Source organism: Hyaena hyaena, unplaced genomic scaffold (assembly GCF_003009895.1).
Source record: "Hyaena hyaena isolate Hyena2069 unplaced genomic scaffold, ASM300989v1 scaffold_758, whole genome shotgun sequence".
Classification (NCBI taxonomy): domain Eukaryota; kingdom Metazoa; phylum Chordata; class Mammalia; order Carnivora; family Hyaenidae; genus Hyaena; species Hyaena hyaena.
Window position 1 is genome coordinate 439,282 of NW_024081390.1, and position 12,377 is coordinate 451,658.

Below are 12,377 nucleotides of genomic sequence, written 5' to 3' on the forward strand. Positions count from 1 at the left end.
GAGTGTCTGTGTGTGTTTCTGTGTGTGTGTGTGTGTGTGTGTGTGTGTGTGTGTGTGTTGGGGAAGTGGGGGGGGGGGGAAGCATAGGAGAGAAGTGTTATAAGAAACAGAAAGGGCCTGCTCCTGAATCCTGGCTAATTGCTTCCTTTCAGGAGACGCACTGAGGATCGAGCAGCCTGGCCTTTGCCCCTTGCCGGTTCCTGCAGGTGCAAAGGGACCCTAGCGCTCATGCCACAGAGATGCTCCGAGCTGCACGTGGCGCACGGATAAACAGGTCTGGACGCCCCCAGAGCTGTCAGCCTCCTGCCTTTCAGGAGCCTTAAAAGCGCATCTGAGAGAAAACAAAGAAGGGCCGCTCTTAATATCCATAGTTCTCCCCATCGCTGGCAGTAAATATGAGGCATCTGGGAGAAACAGAGCCTCTATTCAAAAGTTGACATCAAATTGAACAAGATGGGGAGACAGGCAGGGGTGGCTGGAGATGTTACAGAATAAAAAGGGAGACAGAGCATCCTTTCAAAATATATCGACAGCTTCTACCACTCATCATTCATTAAGAGTTAATGAAGCTAAATGCCGCCCGCCCGCCAGCACAAGCCGGAGCAAACATTATTACAAAATGGTTTCTTTTCTCTTCACTCTTTAAAAATTAAGCAAAATCATGAGCTGATTTCTTTGGCCTAAATGGGTTCGCTTTTTCCTCTGAAACGTACATGAGAAAATGAATTCAGCTAAAAGATGTCATTGATCAATTAAAGTAAAAGTTGCCTCAAGTTGCTTTCAGCGGGCCGTACTTTAAAGCAATCACTGGTACCATTATGGTCACATTCATCTCATTCTGGGATCTCAATAAAGCTTAAGCTAGTAATAAATGAAGTGCATTTCTTGATAGTTAGAGAAAAATCTGCCAATACACAAAATTCTATTAAGTGATACCTACCTTTTCCCTCATTTACATTATAGGAGTGGAGACATGTTTTACTTGGGGGGGGGGTAATTGATTCTTCTACAAAATCAAATTGCCCTTGATAATACTGCAATTCTTTAAACAAAAGCACAGCACACTCATTTCTACATGTGTCTGTGTGTGTGCATAAAGAAAGCTCTGAAAGAATATACACCTAACTTTTACCATGTTTAACTTCTGGTTATATGAGCAGGGACTTTAATCGTTCATATGTTTTGTATTCCTTGATTTCTTTTTCATAATGAGTGTATGATTACTTTCACAATTAATCATTTAAAAATAAAGATAAATGGGGCACCTGGGTGGCTCAGTCGGTTGAGCGTCTGAGTCTTGATTTCTGCTCAGGTCGTGATCTCACAGTTTTGTGAGATCGAGCCCCGCGTTGGGCTCTGTGATGACAGCTCAGAGCCTGTTTGGGATTCTCCCTCTCTCTCCGCCGCCTCCTCCCCCCCCACACACACACTCATGCTGTCTCTCTCAAAAATAAATACATAAACTTAAAAAAAAATAAAGACAAATGAAATTCCACGGATGGCAGGATGGGTAGTAAAGTATTAAAACATCACAATGACGGGGCACCTGGGTGGCTCAGTCAGTTAGGAATCCGACTTCGGCACGGGTCATGATCTCACGGTTCGTGGGTTCGAACCCCGCGTCGGGCTCTGTGCTGACAGCCAGCTCAGAGCCTGGAGCCTGTTTCAGATTCTGTATCTCCCTCTCTCTCTCTGACCCTCCCTTGCTCACACTGTCTCTCTCTCTCCCTCAGAAATAAATAAAACATTAAAAAAATAAATAAATAAAACATCATGATGACTATGTAAAATAGTTTACTTTTCCCCTGTTTTATAAAATATTAGTGAGAACAGTATCATGAACCTCAATGCACTCATCAGTCAGCTTCCACACTGATCAGTTCCTGTCTGATCTTTCATTCATTCTCCCTCTGACACTTAAACATACACACAGCTACATTTGTTAAAGCAAATCCCAAACATTATATCATTTCATCGGTAAATGCTTTACACATTTTAGCTGAAACTATAGAATAGTACAAGCAACTTTTCAGGATCCTATCGACTTCCTCAACACAATGTGTTTTCAAAAAGGAAGAGAAGGCAGGTTTCACAAGGATGGAATGTAGTTTTCTGAGAATCAACATGACCCTCTTATTCACACAGCAAATCATTCAAATCTATTCCCACCTATTCAATGACTAAGAAAACACAGTCAAATAGGGCGGAACCAAGAAACCGCAGGTAAGTTAGAAAAATGAGTTCAAGAAGATACATCTCTCCATCTGGCACTTCGGAGCTGTAAAGCAAAGCGGGCAAATACTTTCTTGCCAGTTAATTCTTCACAGCTAGGTCCCAGCATTCGAGAGAGAGAGAGAGAGAGAGAGAGAAATAGTTGCTGCCACCTGACAAAATGACTAATGAATTATTCATGTAGTCACTGAACTGAAATCTGCAACCTATGGCTACCCCAAGCTTCTTTGTGACAGGTGACTATAGCACAAGCATGCTTTCAAATTTAGGCCAGCACTTACACCAGGCACCTTGCACCGACCAGCTTACTAGGGCTAGAGACTGTGTGGTCCCCTCCCCTCCTGCACTCTCACTTCTGTTCAAATTCATTTCTGGAGGGTGGGGAGAATAGGCAAAATGGGTGAAGGGGATGAAGAGGTACACACTTCCGGGTATAAAATAAATACGTCTTGGGAATGAAAAGCACAACTTAGGGAATATAGTCAAGAATATTGCAATTACTTTGTATGGTGACAGATGGTGACCACGCTTCTCATGGTGGGCATTGTGTAATGTATAGAACTGTCGAATCGCTATGCTGTACACCTGAAACCAATATAATGCATCAACTGTACTTCAATTAGAAATAAAATTTAAAAAAGAATTGGGGCGCCTGGGTGGTTCAGTCGGTTATGCATCAGACTCTTGATCTTGGCTCAGGTCATGATCTCACGGCTTGTGGGTTCGAGCCCCATGTTGGGCTCTGTGCTGACAGTGGGGAGCCTCCCTGAGATTTTCTCTCTCCTTCTCTCTCTGCCCCTCCCCTGCTCAAGCTCTCTCTCTCTCTCTCTCTCTTTCTCTCTCTCAAAATAAATAAATAAACAGAAGAAAAATTTCTGACTCATGGCTATTGACTTTAAGAAGACTACGTCTTCCGGGGTGGCTGGCTGGCTCAGCCCATAGAGCATGTGACTCTTGATCTCAAGGTTGTGAGTTTGAGCCCCATGTTGGGTATAGCGATTACTTAAACATAAACATAAAATCTTTTTTTTTTATAAATAGTTTATTGTCAAGTTGGTTTCCATATAACACCCAGTGCTCATCCCCACAAGTGCCCCCCTCCATACTTAAACATAACCTGCTGGTGCTTTGAAAGGAAGAGGCGGTCTTTTTTTTTTTTTTACTTAAACATAAAATCTTAAAAAAAAAAAGACTTCCTCTTCCTTTCAAAGCACTAACAGGTTTTAGTCTCAGGATATTGCCTTGGTTCACCTCTAACATTCTACCCAAATATGAAAGCCCTCAGCTTTAAAGTTTTAAAACTTCAGGGCTCCCGGCTGGCTCATTCGGTAGAGGGTGCAACTCTCGATCTTCGGGTTGTAAATTCAAGCCCCACGCTGGGTGTAGAGATTGCTTACACACAAAATCCTTAAAAAATGAAGAAAGTTAAAACCAAATTTTTTTGGCTCATGGAGCTGGTTGAGAAACAATTAACGTTACCATCATGCCCGATGTGTATCAAGCCAACAACTGTCAGCAGCCTGAATGATGGTCTGATAAGTGGCCCGATGTCAAACTCTTTCACCATTCATTCCATTCACACAATTCTGGGCCACCGTCATGGTAGACATTCTTATCTCCAGCCCACAGATGGGCAAGCAGAAGCCCACAGAGATTAAGCAATTTGTCAAAGATCTCACAGCCATAGGGGATAATCGGGTTTGCACCCAGGTGTCCTCATTGCTAGTCCATTGCACTTTCTGCTAAACCAGAGATTGACTATCTTCAGGCCCAACCCAGCCTCTGCGCATGTGTGGCCAACATCTGAAAATCAAAAAGGTCTTCAGGAGAAAAAAAAAATTGGATTTCCAGTTTCCTTTGAAAAATGACAGGATTATAGCCACACGGGGCCAGCATTCCCAAAGGGCAACCACTTGGCTGGGGTGGAGGAATTTCTGGCCTCTGAGGACAGAACACATTATTTCCACCTTGCCCCAGTCTCCCCTCGGCCCACATTTCTCACTGATGTTGGTGGCCTGGTCCCCACAGGCCTTTGGGGTCCTGGCTTAAAACCAAGCTTCCGGCCAAATGTGTAGAATTTGACTTTGGAAACTTTCATGCTAAAAATATGAAATGGCTGTATTGCTCAATCTGCCTTCATTTTCTCCTTTTTGCATCATATAAGCAAATAACAAGCCCCAAATCACATGAATTTAGACCCTTAGGCTCTGAGCACATCCTAAGTGCCACATTACAGACTTGGCTCCCGCGGTGACTACGATGATTGCAGCAGTTTGGATACTTAGGGAATCTCAATTTGTCCTCGTTAACTCTGTAAGTTGTATGCTCTTGAAAGTAGACTTTGCTGTGGCTTGGTCATTAGAATACTTTTTGATGAGAAGGATGATTTTCCGCAAGTTTGATCATCAGTGATACCTGAGCATTCAACAATACACTAGCAATGGATCCAACAGAAACAGACACCCAATCAACAGGTTAGGAAATGCAGGCAGACAAAATAGACTCAGAACCTCCTACAACTGAATAGCCAACCTGGGTAAATACACACAGGATCTGCTCCCCAGCGTTGGCTGTCCGGCCTCCATCTCGCTTCCAAGGCAGCAGACCCTCTCGGGCAATGCACTCTGCACCCCATCCAGAAGTGGGTCCAGGGAAGGAAAGGGGGTGTTCACAGGCCTGCCTTCCCATGCACTGATGATAACCAATCACTCTCCTATTTGGGGAAGAAGCCCTCACAAGTGGTATCTCTGTGCCTGCCTATACCAGCTGGTGCCTTTGACGGTACATGCAACCTCTGTCCCCTTCCCATTTCTTTCTCAGCCTTAGTGGCCACCTTGGAGAGGAGATCCGCATTTTGTGGTCAAAACTTGTCGGATCTTCCAAAATGATATGAGTCTGACACTACTGTGACCCTAGCCATGGGTCTGATCCTGGACTTCTGCAGGATGCTATTTGTTCCAGGGCGGAAACCATAGTAACAACGAAGGCGCATGAAGGTGTTCTAGGGCCAGGTTGACATTTAAGGGATCATTTTACACGGATGCTTTAAAGGGGCCAAAAGCAAAAACTGAGGTAAGAATGGAATTGTTTTCAGTCCTCACACCCCGGGCCATATAATGTAGCGAATTTACTGTGGACCAATGAATAAAAGGTAATGGTCCTCAAGAGTCAATATCAAGATGTACCTCTGCCACTCTACAGCGGCCCCGCTCACGGTATACCTGTATGGGTCACCAGAATCTACAGGTACGTAATTCAAATACCCCTTCTTCTGGAAGTTGAGCACAAGAGCCTGAGTTCTGTCCCTGATATTTAGAGAAATGCCTAGTTTGCTTTCATTGAAACTGAGAAAGAAGGTCCATTCATCAAGTAAAATGGAGCCGGAGAACTTGGGCATGGATAGACCCAAGCATTTCCACTGAGGATTTGTATCTATTAACTTATTTAGGCCCTGGTCCATTCTATCACTCTAGAGCATTCAATGGCTGAAGTAAGGTAAAAGTTGATTCACTTGAGTTGGGTTTTCGTGATGGGTAATTTTATGTGTCAACTCGACTGGGCTAGGGGGTGCCCAGATATGTGGTCAAACATTATTCGGGATGAGATGAAGATTTGAGTCGGTAGACTGAGTAAAGCAGATTGCCCTCCCTGGTATGGGTGATCCCTATCCAATCAGTTAAAGGCCTGATTAGAACAAAAAGGCTGAGTAAGAGAGAATTCCTTCTGCCTGACTGCCTTCGGGCAGGGACACTGTTGGGTTTTTATTGTGTTTTGTTTTCCGCATTTGGACTTGAACTGAAACATCAGCTCTTCTGGATCTGGAGCCCGCCGGCTTCTAGACAGAAACGACACCATCAAATCCAGCTAAGTGACTGCAGACCTGGGGACTCGTGAGCCCCTCCATAATCACACGAGACAGTTCCTTGTAACGAATCAACTTCTTTCTCTCTATCCCCCCTCCCCCACACTAGTGGTTCTGTTTTCCAGGAGAATCCTCACTAATACAGGCTTGGTGTGGATGAAAAATCCATGAACTACAGAAGATTTATACATTTTAGAAATAGATTGATACATTTATAATTATTTATCATGTGTCTACTATGTGCTAGGCACTGAGCAAATTCCTATGGGATAAATAAGGATGATCACAACATTGGCCTTGACCCTCAAGAAATGTAGTCTAGGGGCGCTTGGGTGGTTCGGTCAGTTGAGTGTGCAACTTCACTTCGGGTCATGATTTCATGGTTCGTGGGTTCGGGTCTCTGTGCTGTCAGTGCAGAGCCCCTCCCCCACTCTCAATCTCTCTCTCAAAAATAAAGAAACATTAAAAAAGAAAGAAACGTACAGTCTACTCCGACATTTGTGTAAGCTTCATATACTATAGATATATGTACTATAAAACACATGCAAGGCATTCAGATGACAGGGAGATGACTTCTGGCTAGAAAGAGCCAAGGGAGTCTTGGTGGAGGAAGTGGCATTTGAGCTGGCTCTTAAAATATGAAGAGCCTAACACATGCAGTGATATAAGAAAAGGCTTTTTCAGGAGGAGGAACGAGCATTTGCAAAGGCAGAGGTACTGAAACACATCAGCCTTTCACAGGGAGAACAGGATAATTAGCCTAGCTGGATTTTCAGGTTGGTGGGGGCCCGATTTTTAGGGCAATGCAAACGCTACACTAAGCAGTTTGGGCTTCACGGGTGAAATACTGAGCAGAAGCAGATGCTGAAGGGTGGGATGAGACTGGCATTTAGGATCACCAATGATGCAGCAGGTGCCAGCTTGGTGCAAGAGTCTGCCATGCTAGCCTCGCAGAGAGAGAGGTAACACAGTTCTGCACATAATTTGAACAGATCTGCCAATGAATTGGATGTGTTCAAAAAGGAAGAGAGAAGGAAAGAAAGATGGCTCAGAACTCTAAGGTTCGAGGTGCTTTGTCCAGAAAGCACACAGAGAAGCCAGGACTAGAACTACATTCTCCTGATTCTCACCTGAAAAGGTGGTAGAACCATTAATAGAAACAGGGAGAAGAGGGGTTGAGAAAAAAAGACGAGTAGGTTTTGGATTCTTTGAATGTGAGAAGCTTCTGCAACATCCAAGCAGAGACAACCAAGGCAATTAGCTATGCAAATTCGGAATTAATCTCTGCGGATCCACTCCTGCGTCTTCAGGAACCTCACTTTCCCCTCTGTGGACCTTCAGCTTTTCCTCTTTATTTGCTCTTTCTTATAAAAATTAAAGATGTTTCTATCACTCCCATCTTAACAATAAAAAATAAAACAAGCCTTGCTACACCCTTGTTAATTGATCGATGCATTCATTCACTGAATGCTTTTTTATTAAGTGGCTACTGTGTTCCTAGCATGTTGAAGGCACTGAGGATAAAGCAATAAACAAGTCAGTCAAGGTTCCTGATCTCCTGGAACTTAAAGCCTGGCCGGAAAGACAAATTTTGAATAAGAAATTTGTAAGAGGGTTTACAAAAATTCCCAAGTGGAGCTTCATTATACGATTCTCCTTAGTTTTGAATGTTGGAAGTTTTTCACAATAGCAAAAGTTTTCTTTTCCACTGAAGTACAATTGACATATAACATTGTGTAAATTTAAGGTGCACAACGTGATGATTTGATACGTTTGTATACTGCAATTTGATTACCACCACAGTGTTAGCTAACACCTCCATCACCTCACTTAATTATCATTTCTTTTTGTGTTGAGAACAATTGAAATCTAGTCTCTTAGCAACTTTGAAGTTTATAATACAATATTGTTGAGTATAATCACTAGGCTGCGCGTTACATCTCCAGAACTTATTCATCTACTAGTTGCAAGTTTGTACCTTTAAACATCATCCCAATTCCACTCCCCCTCCCTCCCCCCAGTAACCACCATTCTACTCTCTGTTTTCAAAGACTTTGACTTTTTCAGATTTCATAAGTGAAATCATACAATATCTTTCTCTGCTTTATCTCTCTTAGCATAAGATACCTCTATGTTGTCATAAATGGTAAGATGTCCTTCTCACAGCCGAATAGTATTCTATCACATATATGTATGGATGTATATTCTATCATACGTATGTATGTATATATATTCACATCTTCTTTTTCCATTCATCCATCCACAGACACTTAGATTGTTCCCATATCTTGGCTCTTGTGAATAATGCTGCAATAAACTTGGGAGTACAGATATCTCTTCAAGATCCTGTTTCCGTTTCCTTCTGGGTATATACCCAGAGGTGGGATTGCGGGACTTCAAAAACAGAAGTTTTAAAGAAGGGATGCTACAGGAATATATAAGAGGGGGATTTAACCTCAATCTCAGGGAACTCTCAGGGAAGGTTTCCTTGACGAAGAGAAGTTTAAGATGGGCCCTGAAGGATGACTAGCAGCTAACCTGGAAGGCGGGGGGCGGGGGGGGTGCAGCGGTGGGGAGACTGTCCTACGGTGGGAATGACAAATGGAAAGACTCTCTGGCCTGAAAAAGTTGTTTCACTAGCAGTCGGAAATTCAGTCATTAGTTTAACCAGATAATCATGATAGGAGGCATGAAGACTAAGCCCAGTAAGAGAAAGCAAGGAAGAGAGAAATAGAGACAGAGACACAAAGAGAGAGAGATATAGAGACACAGAAAGAACTTACCTAAATATTAGATCTTAAGGGCTTATATCACTAGGGGTAGAAAGAGGAAGAGATGGAGTAATCTGTATGCCGTATGGTCAAATATATTTTTATTTATATATTTATCAAATATATATTAAGATGTAATATATTATAGTTATGCCAGATAAATATAATATCCAATTATATTTTACATTATGTAATTTATTTATTTATTTATATACACATGCACACACAGGCCAAAATTTCCCATTTCTCTAAGAGTCACATTTTAGATTAGAGGAAATACACAGTTTTGCACAAACGTTTTTGAAAAGACTAGAGTTATAGGTTGTAATCTACAAATTCTAGCCACATGTTAATGCAGCATTGAAAAGTACTCAACAAACTTCCTAGACTTTCCAGCTATTGGACACAGGCTATTAGGCTCTCAACCAGTCAACAGTGGTATGGAATGTTGGAGAAGATCCAAAGCTCCTTCCTGTAACTACTCTTGCCTCTACTTGTGAATGTTCACTGCTCTGCCCACTCCACTGTGGAAATGGACGCATCTTCTCACCAAGTGGGAGCACAAGGCTGCCGTGAAACTTTCTCAATAGAGTCATGGCTTCATGCCCATCACATGTTGAATGTCACGAGCACCACTCTGGAACTAATCACACACAAAAAGTCGTGCTTCCTGCAGATGCTCAATTCTGAATTGACCACTTCCTAGCAGCTTTAGTAAACTGGTTCCATGTAATCATTACTAGTCTCTAGCTCTTATAAAGACTGACCACGAGAAAGAAAAATATCTAGTTATCATTTGAATCCCTTTGAGAAATGTCTACACTATTGTGCAACTCAACATTATACTTTCAATCTTGTAGTTGATAGAGAAACTATTTCTTTAAATAGAGTTGCTGTACCTACTACAAGACTCTCATTTTTTTTTCTTTTTAAGTTTGTATTGAAATTCCGGTTAGTTAATTTAACTATCGTAAAATTGGCTTCAGGCGTAGAATTTAGGGATTCATCACTTACAGGTAACACCCAGTGCTCATCACAAGCACCCTACTGAAGATATTGTTGTAGTTCAAAATGGTTTATAAAAGATCTGGCAAAGTAAATTCCCTTGAGTTTAATCTCAGGGGGAAAAAAAGCCTGTGTGTGTCCATAAATTTATAAAATGGTTCTTCTCAGATAAGAAAAAACAGCCTCTTCCTTCTTTTGCGTTTGCTGCCTGGAAACGGCTCAATTCATACACCTGTTAGCATCTACTCTAATTTCTGCAAGACTCATCTATTTAGTTTAAACCTTAGTTCTCTTACTTTGTTTACGTATAAGTCTGTAAACTGCATCAGGTCCTCCAAATGGTACACGTCTTAAATAAAATACCTCCTCGATTTGAAGCTATAAATACATTAGGCTTGATGTGCCCAGGAATCACCAGAAATGAGCTCTTAAGAACTAACTCAATTCAAATGATTGAGATCAAGTTTAGGAAACATATTTCTCATTAAATGGAGAGCAGACGGAAATTCTAACTTTGACAATAATTTCTTAATTATCCACACACTGATTATAAGGAGAAGAGGAAAAGAAAACACAAAGCAACAGATCATCCCAAATTGGTTTAATTTAATTTTGCAATCAACCAATATATATTTCTTGAACCTCTGCCATGAGTTCAATCCAAGATTTCACTGGCTAATTTAAGAGACAACAATGAGCAAGTTTAGCAGCCAGTCTGCCGCATTGAACAAGTATGATCAGCCAGACTATATCCACCTTTTGATTGATGGGCATGGATTGCTTCCACCTTTTGGCTTTTGTGAATAATGGTGCTCTGAAGACTGGTGTACAAGTATCTGCATACTTGCTTTCAATTCTTTTCGATATAGACCTAGGAGTAGAATTGCTTTGTTTACCTTTTTGAGGAACTGCCAAACTGTTTTCCACAGTAGGTGCAGTATTTTACATTCCTGTCCAAACTGCACAGGGGTTCTAAATTCTCCATAACCTCTCCACCATGTGTTATTTTCCATTATTTTAATAATAGCCATCCTAATGGGTGGGAAGTGGTATCCATTGTGGTATTGCTTTGCATTTCTTTAATGACTAATGATGTTAAACATCTCTGCATGTGTGTATTGGCTGGTTGTGTATCTTCACTGGGGGAGTATCTATTCAGGTCCTTTGACCATTTTTGAATTGAGTTGTTCAGTCTTTGTTGTTGAGTTGTAGCAGTTCTTTACAGGTTCTGGACAATAATCCCTTATCATATATTTGACTTACAAATGCTTTCTCTCCATTTTGTGGGTTGTCTATTCACTGCATTGATAGTGTTCTCTGATGAACAAAAGTACTTAGTTTTGATGAAATCCAATTTATCTAATTTTTCTTCTGTTGTTTATACTTTTGGTGTCATATCTAAGAATCGGCTGCCAGATCTTAGTACATGAAGAATTACCTCTATGTTTTCTTCTAAATGTTTATAGTTTGGGCTTTTACATTTAGGCCTTTGATCCACTTTGAGTCAATTTCTGTATATGGTGTGAGGTAAGGTTCCAAATTTACTCGTTCACAAATGGACATCCAGTTTCCCAGCACCGTTTGTTGAAAAGACTGTCCTTTCCCCATTGAATGGCCTTGATGACGCTGTCAAAATTCTACTGACCATGTAGGGGAACGTTTATTCCTGGGCTCTCTATTCTATTCCATTGCTTTGTGTATCTGTGCTTATGCTGATCCCACCCTGTTTTGTTTATTGTTGCTTTGTAGTAAGCTTTGAAATCAGGAAGTGCTAGTCCTCTAACTTTGTTCTTCTTTTTCAAGATTGTTTTTGGCTACTCAGAGTCCCTTGAAATTCTAGATGTATTTTAGGGTGGGTGTTTCTATTTCTGTAAAAAACTGTCAGAATTGTGACAAGGGCTATAGTCAATCTGCAGACCACCTTGGGTGGCACTGTCACCCCAACACATAGTCTTCCAATCCATGAGCACAGGGAATGTTTCCATTCACTTAGGTTTGCTTTAGTTATTTTCAGTAATGTTTTGTAGTTCTCGAGTCTTCTTTGGTTCAATTTATCCTTTAGAACTCTATTCTTTTTGATATTATTGTTAATGGAATTGTTTTCTTAATTTCTTTTTCAGATTATTCATTGTTAGTGTACAGAAATGCAATTGCCTTTGGTCACTGCTTGATTTTACCAAGAAACCGTAATATGGCTATTTAGCCATTCTACTGTTCACTTATTTTTATGAGTGACCATATACTTTACCATACAAACCATGACACTTTATACACAGAAAGGGGACACTATCATACAGGGGAAGCATGTGTTCATTTGAATTTTCCAGGGAGAACCAAGATGTATGGTCACTCTACAGACTGAAGGATATGTAGATGGTTTCAATTTTTTATAACTCTCCTACATCACTTAACTACTTTTACCTTAGTGCTATGATAATTAAAAAAAAAACAAAAACATGTTTTATATCCTGAACTGGTCTGACAACTCATTGAAAATAAAGACAACT